This window comes from Nuphar pumila, chromosome 14 (genome assembly GCF_984573655.1).
Source record: "Nuphar pumila chromosome 14, dmNupPumi1.hap1.1, whole genome shotgun sequence".
NCBI lineage: Eukaryota > Viridiplantae > Streptophyta > Magnoliopsida > Nymphaeales > Nymphaeaceae > Nuphar > Nuphar pumila.
In genome coordinates, this window is record NC_143262.1 from 75,641,018 (window position 1) to 75,653,760 (window position 12,743).

Consider the following 12,743-nt stretch of genomic DNA (forward strand, 5'->3'; position numbering starts at 1 on the left):
CACTGGAAAGGTAGAAAAACCCATTTAGCACGTATCAATCTCTCTCTCTTTATCTATCTATCTATCTATATATATATATATATATATAAATTTGGTAGCTGCAAACACATTAGGTGTGAAATGAACATGCTAAATCAGTTTTTCAGCCTTTTTTTATTTTATTTTTAAATTCTGACCATAGGGATCAACTCTTGAAGTATTCGATTCCAACACATGGGTGGTCTTTTTATAAGGTTCAAAGAACCAACGATCTAAAATCTTTGTAAATTTTATAGGCTCCAAATATCATTTTTTTCATCGAAAACACATGATCCAGGTGTGGATTTCTCATAAATCGACCATGCCTGACACATTTATGGGGTTAGAACTGCAGAAAAAAATACCATAAGGGTACAAATACCCATTTAGCATGTATCATTTTGCACCTAACGATGTGCAACTACCAATATATATATATATATATATATATATATATATATATATATATATATATATATATATAGTAATAGGTATGTGCTAAATGAGTTTTTCAGTTTTTTTTTTTTTTTTTTTCAATTCTGATAGTACAGATGTGATCTATGTACTTGATTTTATAGGGATCAGCTCTTGAAGTATTTGACTTCGACACATGGGTGGGTTTTTATAAGGTTAAAAAAATCAACGGTTCAAAATCTTTATAAATTTTTTAGACTTCAAATATCATTTTTTTCATCGAAAACACATAATCTAGGTTTGGATTCGTCTTAAATCAACCATGCCCAACACATTTATGAGTCAAAACAGCCAAAAAACATTGAATCAGCAAAAAAAACTATTTTATAAGTATCATTTAGCATATTTCATTTAGCACCTATCCATTAGTCTCTCTCTCTCTCTCTCTCTCTCTCTCTCTCTCTATATATATATATATATATATATATATATATATATATATATATATATATATATATATATATATATATATATATATATATATATATATATATATAAGATCAAGGAACAACCTCTCATCATCGACGGCACATATGGACAGAATTCTGATTGGTAAAACTTTGAGGTCTTGCTCCCACCTGATGCAGTAGCAAGGTTGGAACCGGATTGATCCATGAAGAAAAAGGCGGAAGGTTATTGAGGTCTAGGATCCATCCATTTGGATCGAAGTTATTAGATTTTAATTTTTTAGATTAGGGTTTCTTAGTTTTTTTTTTTCTTATAAATACTCTTTGTAAGGATCTTATAGAAGTTAGTTGACGAAGAATTAATATTTTTCTTTGATTAATGCTATTTACTTTTCCTAGATTTCCATGGTATCTTAGCGTAGCAAGTAGTAGTAGTTTAATCCCTGCAACCTCGGTGTGAGGTTGCATCACCAAATTTCTGCCTGATCCAAACCTTCTTCATTATTGCCTTGTTATGGACTTTCTTCTAGATCTATATAGTTTTCTTGATCATGACTTTTATTGATCATCCCAGAACCAAAATTGTCTCTACCAAGACCTTCAGAGAAAGAGTGCCCATTCTCTTGATCTGCACATGCATTTTCACATTGTTGATGTTGTCCCACATTGAGCAGTTGTTGAACATTTCCATCAATTCTCTCTTTTGCATTGATTTTGTTAGGGTCTGAAGACTTTTCACATGCATTTTCCCAATCTTCATAAGTGACAAAATCATCAATAACCGTTAATATCTCGCAAATTTTCTTGACTTTTGTAGTTTTTAAAAAATAGCAATATAGATAGGTTTTTTATGCAATTGTCATGTCAAGTTATGTTACAAATTTTTTTAGAATGATCTTTGTTTCATCAAAATCAGAGTTAAAACGAGTTTGAAGCACGTCTAACAAGTTTCAGAGGTATTTTGGTTATTTTAGGGCATTTTTATCTTGAAGACATAGTTGTCTAACTCTGAGTTGACTGGGTCAGTAAACTGCATGAGGGGATATATTCGATATTATTTGAATTGGTTTAATGACATTCTTGTAATTTGTTTTGAGGAAAGGGTTAGATTTGGGCTAAATGAGCTTTTTTTTTTTTTAAGGGCATTTTGATCTTGTTTGTTGGAGCAACAGATGTCGCCCAGCCCAGCCAACCCTAGCAGGTCGGACCTACCAGGGCCAACTGGACCTTGCCACTTGGCTGTTTTGCTTTTTAGGTTGTTTACCTTTTGGTTAGGTCAACTAGGTTGGGACCTAGTTAACCCAACTAGTGGGCTAAGTAGGAACCCATGCTTCTTTGTGATTAGAATTTGGTTGGAACTCAACCACATCTAGACCACTTGAATCCAACTTTACTTGAACCCACACCCTGGTTTTTGTAAGAGCCTATTTAAGCTCAAGAGGGAGACAAGTTTCTCTTCTTCCTCTCTTGTGCTCTCTCTCTTTCTCTACACACTCACACCTTCTCCCTTCTTTGATGAACGACACTCACACCTTCTCCCTTCTTTGATGGATAACCCACCAGCTTCATCACTACCGTGTGGTTGAGTTGCACTATTATTGGAGTTGTTGCAGCTAGAGCGGTATTCGAAGATACCTCAGTCCATGTCTAGGGCTACGTTTCAGTGTGGACATCTCTCTTGCTCATGTGTGTGGTAGTCGGAAGTTTGTTTTGGTGTGTGCAAGTTGCGTACAATGCATTTAGTGGACCTATACTTGTCAGATATAGTGATTCAAGGTAGGTGCTTGATTTTCTATTTCGTAGGTAGTGAGCATGCTTGGACTGCAAGTATTTTTATAGTAATTTTTATGGAATAACTTACTTGGGATCATGGTTAAAATGCTTTTAAATTGTTGGAAAATTGGTTGCTAATGTATTTAACGTTTTGAAACACCCCTAGGGGTCAATTCAAATCTTGAGTTTTCAGAGTTATGCAAGTGTGAAACTGAACTGAAAATTCCATAGGGATCGATTCCTGCATTTCTGAGGTCGACTCCTGTGCATTTTCATGTTCTATTTAGCTCGAGAATCGACTCCTTCATGAAGGAGTTGACTCCTATGCAAAAGGGTTGACTCCTTATAAAAAAATAGTCGACTCCTTTATGTAAGAGTTACTCTTTTTGTAAAAGAGTCTACTCCTGCACCAAAAGAGTTAACTCCTTTATGTAGTGAGTTGACTCTTGGACTGAAGAGTCGACTCTTGTATGTTATTTATAATGTAGTTAGCTTGAGGGCCGACTCCTGAGTCAGAAGAGTTGACTCTTAGGTATTGTTTATGCTTAGTTTAGCTCAGAGTCGATTCTTGTGCTTGGGAGAGCCAAGTCTTGAGTGTATTTTCCGATATATATATATGTGAAATATGTGAGCTTTTTAGACTATTATGCTTGAGTTTTAGTGGAACCAGACCAAAACATTTGTGCATTGGTTGGTTGGATTAATGCTATCTTTGATTTGTACTCATGTTTTTTATAAATTTTCAACCTAACTATGTGTTTTGACAAGTCTTTCCTCAAGTTATATTTTAAAAACAAAGACATGTTTTTGTAGCTGTTGAAAAAAGTGTATATGCAAATCTGTATTAGTTGCTATTGCATAAAGTTTTTATAAATTGACTTTCTGTAACAGTTTTATAAATTAAAATTTCTTTAGCTCTGTCTTGTTTTCAAAGTGTCTATAAATATGATTATGTACATGTTAGATAAATAGACATTTTTGTAGCTCATTTCCTATTATAACATATGTTTAAAAATTTGGTTTTATATCCAATACATGAATTAAAACTTTGCTTTAACTTGATGGTTGTTTTCAAGAGTGTTGTATCTAAAATCAAGACCATTTTTTTAAGGAAAATTTATGTTTTAAAGATAAAATTTTTAGAAACTGAATGTATAGAAGATTCCATGTGAGAATGAATGTTTGAATATGTTTTTTGGTTTTACATGCTTCTAGTGGTGTTCATGTTTAGGCTTTTGGGTAAAATCTATGCTAAAAATGAATATTAGTTTGAAATATATATGCTTTAGCTTATACAACCCAAGTTCATATTCATGTTATGAATGTTTAAGATTTGTTTTATACTTGAGATTTTATAAATGATATGTGTTGGATCCTTTGTTCTAACCCCCTACATGTTGGGTTGGAGTTGTTAGGGTAGAGCCACCCTTTTGATGGTGTTTCTTATCTCATAAATAGTTTTGTGAGAGCTACCCAATTCTACAAAGGGTAAGAGTCAACTCCTACTAAACACGAAGTTGAACCCCTACTGTTTGCAAATGGTTGGACAAACCTGAGGATCGACACATATTTATGGGTGTCAACTCCTCTCTCTTAAGATAAGATCAACTCATGTTTTTAAACAAGAGTCAACTCTTATTTCTAAGGAGTCAACCTATTTTCAAATGAGTCGACCCCTGTTGAGAGGAGTTAACTCTTGTCTTAGAGAGTTGACTCTTTTCAAAAGGAGAACAGAACCATGTTTTTGTTTATGGTGACTCTTTTCAAAAGAGTCAACTCCTACTCCTTGCAAAGTTGACCCTTGCAGGCCAATAGTCAACCCCTGCAGTGGGAGAGTCAACTAATTCTGAAGAGAGTTAACCTCTTTACCATACGAGTTGACTCCTAAACCAGGTGAGTCAACTTCTGGGAGTTTGTATTTGATTTGTTTAGCCTATGAGTTGACTCATGTGCTCAGGAGAGTCAACTCATGTGTCCTAAAATCTGATATATTGATGTTTTGAGCTAGGGAAAAGGATGTTAAGCCTGTGATTCAAGTGAATCATCTCAATAATATATAGGCAAATATGTGTTTGTTGTATTTTTAGCTTTACACACTAATCTGTATTGGATGGTCCAAGGAGAGACCTGATTTGTATTGAAATGCATAAGTGTGTAAGAATGCATGCATGAGAAGGTTATACATGTGTAAGTTTATGCTATTTTTCTTTTAGTTTAGCTTATAAGAGTGGTTATAAGTATATAACAGCATGACATTGTGTGGTTTAAGCATGTATGGTCTTGTTTGGCTCATATTTGCAAGAGTGGCAATACGAAGTGGTGGTGTGTTGATGTGGGCACTATATAGTTGTATACATGACATGATGTGCATTGGGGTACAAGAGTGACCCCATACATGCAAGGGTATTTTCATAAAAGAATGCATATTGCATAATAAAAATTATGTATTGCAGGTTGGACAAAGGCCTAAGGTACTGGTGTGAGTACCTAAAAAGCTTGCATTAATGCCCATGAAGTAAATTTTAAACATGTTACACAAAGACTAAAGGTTAGTCCATGAAAGATGGGGTGACCTATAAATGAACTTGCTTATTGAGAGAGTTGTCGATGTTGTGCTCTCAGTGACGGTTGGTTTGTACCCTGTCTTGGTCACTGAAGGTGGACCCATCTCCAACTACAATAGCTTAGGAGACGAAGACTCCTTATGGAGGTGGTCTAGCTATGAACAATAGTGCTAGTGCACTATAACTTTTCCAATGAAAGGAATTATTGACGAAGGGTTCTGAACTTTTGGTGTCGATGTAACCTTGAGCTCTTTGGGTTAATAAAATACTAAAATTACCTATGCTTGAAAATACACCCCTATGTAGACCTGTGAGACTATAGTTTTCCAAGTAGTGGTGCCTCTTGGACACAAGTAATTAATATCAAAACAAGTATTTGTATTTGCATTGTGTAGAAAGCAAAAAAAAAAAAGCTAAATGAAGAAAGTAATTAAAATTGTTCTTCCACATAGGAATGTTTGTACCACTTATAGTTGTACTTTGGACTTTTGGTAGGTCTTGTGTGCATGTAGACCTTGTCATGTTCTCTATCGCGAGATGAGAGGTTGAGTTACTTAGTGAGATAGTGGTTGGTCAGACACCTGCTTACTTCCCCTTTTTTAGGTACCTACGAGTATGTGTGCTTGGTGGTAATGGCTATGAGGATCGAGTATCTCTGGAGCTGGATCATGAACTCTTCTAGTCTTGGGACCATTGTGTGTTTTGAGACTTTCACCTATTTTGAATTTTGACATTTTGTATATGCATATTTGTAATTCATCAGATTTTGTAAATTAAAGGTATGTGGATGAACTTTCTTTTAAATAATAAAGAAAAGATAGTTGATTTTGAATATTGAGTTTAGTTCAATGTTGGGAATGTTTTTTCTTGATTTAGTTTGTAGTTTCCTTTCACTGATTTTTGATATTATTTAAAATACTATTTGAAAGGAAAAAGTTGGTCAAATATTCATAGATTTTAGAGCATCACAATTAGTAGTATGAGAGCATAAGTTCTCAGAATGGTCTAAGATCCAATCCAAAAGCTCAAGATCTATGCCCTATCGATCGTCTGACCCTGTTAGTGTGGGTAATAGTATTATGTAATAATGCTTTATGATGGTTGTTTGTTTGATAGATGCATCAGTAGATTGTTTATTTCTATGCATGTGAGTAGCTTGGTGGTCCTTGTAGTGATTACATTTTTATATGCCTAGATATCCGGGTGACTGAATGAGTTAGACGGATTTTGTTGTGGAGGCCCTCTCGACCTTGACCCAATCCGTACAGACGTTGATGCAAATGTTACAGGGGCTGACATATAAGAAGTTTATGGACATGGATCCTCTATCATTTTTGGGTACTTCTGATCTTGAGCGAGTTGAGCTCCAGATCTAGGAGATTGAGAATGTGCTTAAGGTTCTCAATATACCTAAGGAGAAGATGACCTTGTTTGGGTCTTTTCGTTTGATCGATGATGCTGTGAAATGGTAGAAGACCACAAAGGAGATTTTCTTCCTTGGAGTCACCATTATCTCCTAGAAGAAGTTCAGAGCAACTTTCTTGCAGACCTACTTTCCCGATTTTGCTACATATAAGAAGGCCTAAGAGTTCTTGGAGTTGAAGCAGGGTAGCTTTACTCTGCTAGAGTACACGGGTCGATTTCGTCACCCAGACTGTTACTGTTCAAATACATTTTTGATGGATAAGGCTCGAACACTGAAGTTTGCTTAAGGGCTTTGTGATGGGCTTTGTAGCAAGGTTCTTGTTGGACGGTCTTTAACTTTACTTGAGGCGATTGAGGCAGCAAACATCCTAGACGAGGACTAAAGGTCCTCAAAGAAGAGTCAGACTAGAGCAAATCCACCACCATCAGCATCATGAACGAAGATGGATTCCCAGAAATCCTTCAAGAAGCATTTTCAAAAGAACCAACAGAAGAAGGACTAGAGGTCGACCCCATATCAGAGGCAGCAGAGTTCTAGGGGCAGATAGTAGCAACAACAACAGAGGCAGTCTGCTGGGAGATGTTAAAGGTGTCAGTGAGACCATGAGGGACATCCTTGTCCTTCTTATACTGGAGCATGCTTGCATTGTGGCTAGAAGGGCCACTATATCAGATTTTGTTTGCAAAGATTGGCTTCACCACAGCCTTTGCAACAACGACCATTGCCATCACAGATTCAGCATCAGCCAGCTCTGCAACAGCCATAGACCCAACTAGTTCAGTAGTAGAAGAGGACCACAGGTCGTGTTTACATATCTACTGCAAACGAGGTGGGTCTGAATCACCAAGTCATTGAAGGTACTCTGACTATTATCGATTTTTTTGCATGAGTCCTGTTTGGTTCCGGTGCGACCCACTCATTCATGTTGAGTGAGTTCGCTAAGATGTTAGACTTGCTGACCGTAGAGATGGATAATTGTGTGGCAACCATAGCGTTAGGTGGGAAGACCTATAATGTGTTGCAGCTTTCGAGGGTTGTTGTTTCGATTGAGGGTCTAGCATTTTCGACAATCCTTATCCTCCTTGAGATGACTGACTTTGATGTCATTTTTGGGATGGATTGGCTTTGTGAATACTTCATCAATTTGGAGTGTTGTGGGTGTAGGGTCTTGTTGGAGAGACCTAGCCAACCCATAGTGGAGTTTTGCATGGTTTGACCTTTTAGTGATGAAAGAGTAATCTCCTCGCTGAAGGCTTTGAGGTTCGTGCATTGTTAAGGTCATATGTTCCTTATTAGCGTGGTTGATTGGAACTACAAGGATGTTTCGATCTTTGAGGTGGAGATTGTTTGCAAGTTCGTAGATGTTTTTTTTGAAGTTTTTCAAGATTACCGCCACCAAGAGATATGGAAATTTTCATTGATTTGGTGCCTAGTATAGCTCATGTATCCAAAGCACCATATCATATGGTGTCATCCAAGTTAGAAAAGTTAAAGAAGCAATTGGAGAAGTTGTTAGAGTAAGGTTTTATCTGGCCAAGTGTTTTGTCATGGGATGCTCCTATTCTTTTTGTTAGAAAGAAAGATGACTCTTTGTAATTGAGCATCAACTATAGGATGCTCAATCAAGTGATGATTAAGAATAAATATTCATTATCGAGGATAGATGATTTGTTTGACCAACTCAGAACAACTAAGATGTTCTCGAAGACAAATTTAAGAATTGGATATCATAAGTTGAGGATCAGAGCAAAGGACATGTCAAAAACAACATTTTATACTTGATATGTTCTTTAGGAGTTCTTAGTGATGTCGTTCGAGCAGACGAATGCTCCTGCAGTTTTTATGGATCTGATTAATCATGTTTTTTGTCAATACCTGAATCAGTTTGTGATAGTGTTTATCGATGAAATTTTGGTGTATTCTTATGGTGAGGAGCAACATAGGGCTCATCTTTGTATTGTGTTGGCGACGTTGCAAAAACATAGGCTTTATGCTAAGTTCTTAAAGTGCAAGTTTTGGCTTGACTGTGTGATGTTTTTGGGTCATGTTATTTCTAAAAATAGCATCAAGATAGATCCAGCGAAGGTTGAAGCAGTGATAGCTTGGAAAAAGCCAAAGAGTGTCACCGAAGTTCGTAGCTTCTTGGGTTTAGCAGACTACTATAGGCGATTCATTGAGGACTTTACCAGGATAGCAGCCCCGATAACGAAACTGTTAAGGAAGGGAGTCAAGTATGTGTGGACTCCACAGTTTGATGAGAGCTTCACGATTCTCATAGAGAACCTTGCTTCAGCCCCGGTATTAACCTTACCTAGTTGTTCTGGAGGCTTCATTGTTTATAGAGAAGTCTCGGGTGTTGGCTTGGGTTGTGTTTTGATACAGCATGGAAAGGTAATCACTTATGACTCGAGATAGTTGAGGACTTATGAGCGTAATTACCTGACATATGATTTGGAGTTAACTTTAAAGATATGGAGGCACTACCTATACAATGAGACATTTGAGGTTTTCTTTGACTAGAACAATCTCAAGTACATCTTTTTTGTTGAAAGAGCTGAATTTGAGGCATAGAAGATGGCTAGGGTTCTTGAATGATTATAATTTCTTTATATCGTACCATCTAGTTAAGGCCAATGTTGTTGTAGATGCATTGAGTTGGAATGCTTTAGTTTCATGCTTGATCAGTTAGGATTGAGATCTTTTACAAAGTTTCATCGATTAGCAGTTGTTTGTGGAGAGTTTGGGTCATATTTTATGCTCGAATCTGATTATTATGCTAGAGATTTTAGAAAGGATCACTCTTACTTAGAAAGTGAGTCCTGATTATGGCAAGTTTGTAACAGAGGCTAGTTGATGCAGAGCATCCGGATCACCAATGTATTGAAGAAGAGTTCGATATGAATCCAACTCTACAGACCCGATCTGAAATGAGGTACCTAGAAGATCAAATTCAATTTTGAACCATTTGGGTCCAAATGGATCTCAGGGGTAAATTTATCATTTTGCATATCTTATTTTCTAGAAATTTTTGTTTCTATCTTCTCAAAATATACTTTTTTTGTAATTTCATTTTATGAATGTTGAAATTATTCATGTATTTTTTATATTTTCTTTTTTTTTCTTTTTATTTTATTTTTTTAGGTGCCGGATTCTATGAAATTCGATAATTCTAGTATTCGGTAGGAATATTTTGGGGGCACTAAAGGGTGTATAGGGATATTTGAGTAGATTTTTATATTTTTACAATTTTATTTTTTATCTAAAATTATTTAGATAGTTTTGAGATCCATTTAAAGTATTGGATCTTGCACAAGATCCAATCCTTCAAATATGGATCCATATTGGCGCCCTTAAGGCTGGACCAATATGGACCTAATTTGAATAGTGTGGACCAGCTCAAAAAGGTGTGAAGCAAGATTTATAAACCTCCATGAAAAAAATGTGATTGGGATTAAGAGCTTTGAGTATACATCTTGTCTATAAAAAAGATTAGCCTCTAAGCATTGGATCTTGAATAGAAATTTCCTAATAGATCATTTGGTACTTGTGGTTTGTTTTATAATCCATGTATAGACTAACCGGAGTTGGGGTAAGGTGGAAGGAAGATTCATATTGTAGAAATCACCATTGAAGTGTCTATGTGTGCAGATTGAACAACAAACTTAAAAACTAAAATTGGCTTAATAATCTGTTATTTGAAAAGTGTATGACTTTGGCGATGATTCATGACATTATGTTTGTCAGAGCCAGACACGTTGTTTGCATCATATCTTTCATTACCAATATCGAAATTTCATGTGTAATAGCTTATTAAAAATTCAACATACACATCTACAACTTTCATGTGTATAATGTTTGTTGAATCGATTGTCTTGTCCAAAAACTTATCTCAGAATAGGGAGAACAATTCTGTGGGTGACTGGTCAGAACTCTATCAGTACGCCCCATTGATCGGATAGTATCTGAGTCATACGATCTCCAATTTGCTTGATTTCTATTTCTCTGAGTTTAAAATTAAATTATCTACAACTTTTATGTTTTAACTTTTGATCGAACTTGCATGGATTAAGTTTGTTATGGTTTGTCCAAAATGGACAGTTTCAGTGGTTCCAGACTATGGAAACCAGTCCTCTGTTCTAGTGTTCGTCATGTTTCTCGACCATTTGTAGTCATAAAATTACAAATATAGATTCATTGAAAAGGCAATATCGTCACCTATAAATCTTATGTTGGCACATTCTATCAGTTAGGAACGAAATTGGGTCAAAATGACCTTGGACTGAAACCCGTTGGAGTCTAAAATTTCAGTCTTTAGCTTTCGTGTGTGAAGATCCATTTGTATCTAGAATCATGGATCGATCCTTTGTCAGATCCACATCACTAGTAAAAACATGTCTCATTATTCATGCAACAATGGTGGAGTTGTTCATTTTACACAGAGATTGTGGGTTCCTGATTATTCCACCTTAAGAGAAGAGATTTTGGCAGAGGCTCACAAATTGTGATACTCTATTTATCCTAAGAATACCAAGATGTTCAAAGACCTTTAGAGAAACTTTTGGTGAAATGGTATGAAGAAGGATGTATTTGATTTTATTGTGAGATGTCTCACCTGCCAATAAGTGAAGATAGAGCATCAGAGACCTTGAGGTTTTTTGCAGCCGTTAGAGATTCTAGAGTGGAAGTATGATGATATCATCATGAATTTTGTCATTGGTCTGCCAAGAACCCACAAAGAAAATGACATAATTTGGGTGATTATGGATAGGCTGACGAAGTAAGCTCATTTCTTGTCAATCAGTAGAAGCAAATCTTTAAAGAGTATAGTGGATTTGTATGTTGATAAGAACATTCATCTTCATGGTGTTCCACAATCCATTGTATTAGATCGTGATCCTCATTTCAAATTACGATTTTGGAAGTAATTGTAGAGTGCTCTCGGTATGAAGCTGAGGTTCAGTGCCACTTTTTATCCCCAGACAGATGAGCAGTCATAAAGGACTATTTAGACCTTATAGGACATACTTTGCGCTTGTATTTTGGAGTGGTCCAGAGAGTGGGATAAGCATGTTAAGTTGGTAGAGTTTTCATATAACAACAACTATCATGAAAGTATTCAGATGGCCCCCATATAAGGCTTTGTACAGGAGGCCTTGCCGATCCCCAAATTGTTGAAGCGAAGTTGGTGAATGAGCACTAGAGTCACTAGAGATTATTCAGCATTATTCAGATCAGGTGCAGATAATTTGCCAGAGGTTGTTGATAGCATAATGTTGACATAAGAGATATGATAACAAGAGGCATACAAATTTGGTTTTTGTTGTGGGAGATCACATCTTCATAAGGATCTCTTCTATTTGGAGTATTTTCTATTTTAGTAGAAAGGGCAAGCTAAGCCCTACATACGTCAGACCTTTTGAGGTGTTGGAGAGAATAGGTGCATAAGCTTATCAAGTGAACCTATACCTGTTGGATATAGCAATTCAAGGTAGGTTCTTAATTTTTTGTTTTGTAGGTAGTGAGCATTCTACAACTGTAAGTAGTTTTGTGGTGATTTTTATGGAAAAGCATGCTTTGAATTGTTGGATGTGTTTTTGTGTAATAACATACTTAGGGACATGATTAAAATGCTTTTAAATTATTAGAAAATTGGTTGTTGATGTGTTTAGCATTTTGAAACACCCCTAGATGTGTTGGGGTTGACCTTCAAGCAAATTGAGTTCTTTGAATCCTGAGTTTTTAGAGTTGCAAAAGTGTGTAACTGAACTAAAAATACCTTAGGGGTCAAATATTGCATTTCTGGGGTCAACTCCAGTGCATTTTCATGTTCTGGTTAACCTGATAGTCGACTCCTTTATGAAAGAGACAATTCTTTTGCAAATGGGTTGAATCCTTGTAAAAAAAGAATCGACTCCTTTGTGTAGAAGTTGACTTTTGTTATAAAAGAGTCAACTCTTGAACCAAAAGAGTTGACTCCTTTATGCAGTGAGTTGACTTCTGGAGTGGAAAGTCGCTTCGGCAGGATATTTCGTTTGATTTCCCCCATCGAACCTTATATGATGCACTACTTTACGCCACCAC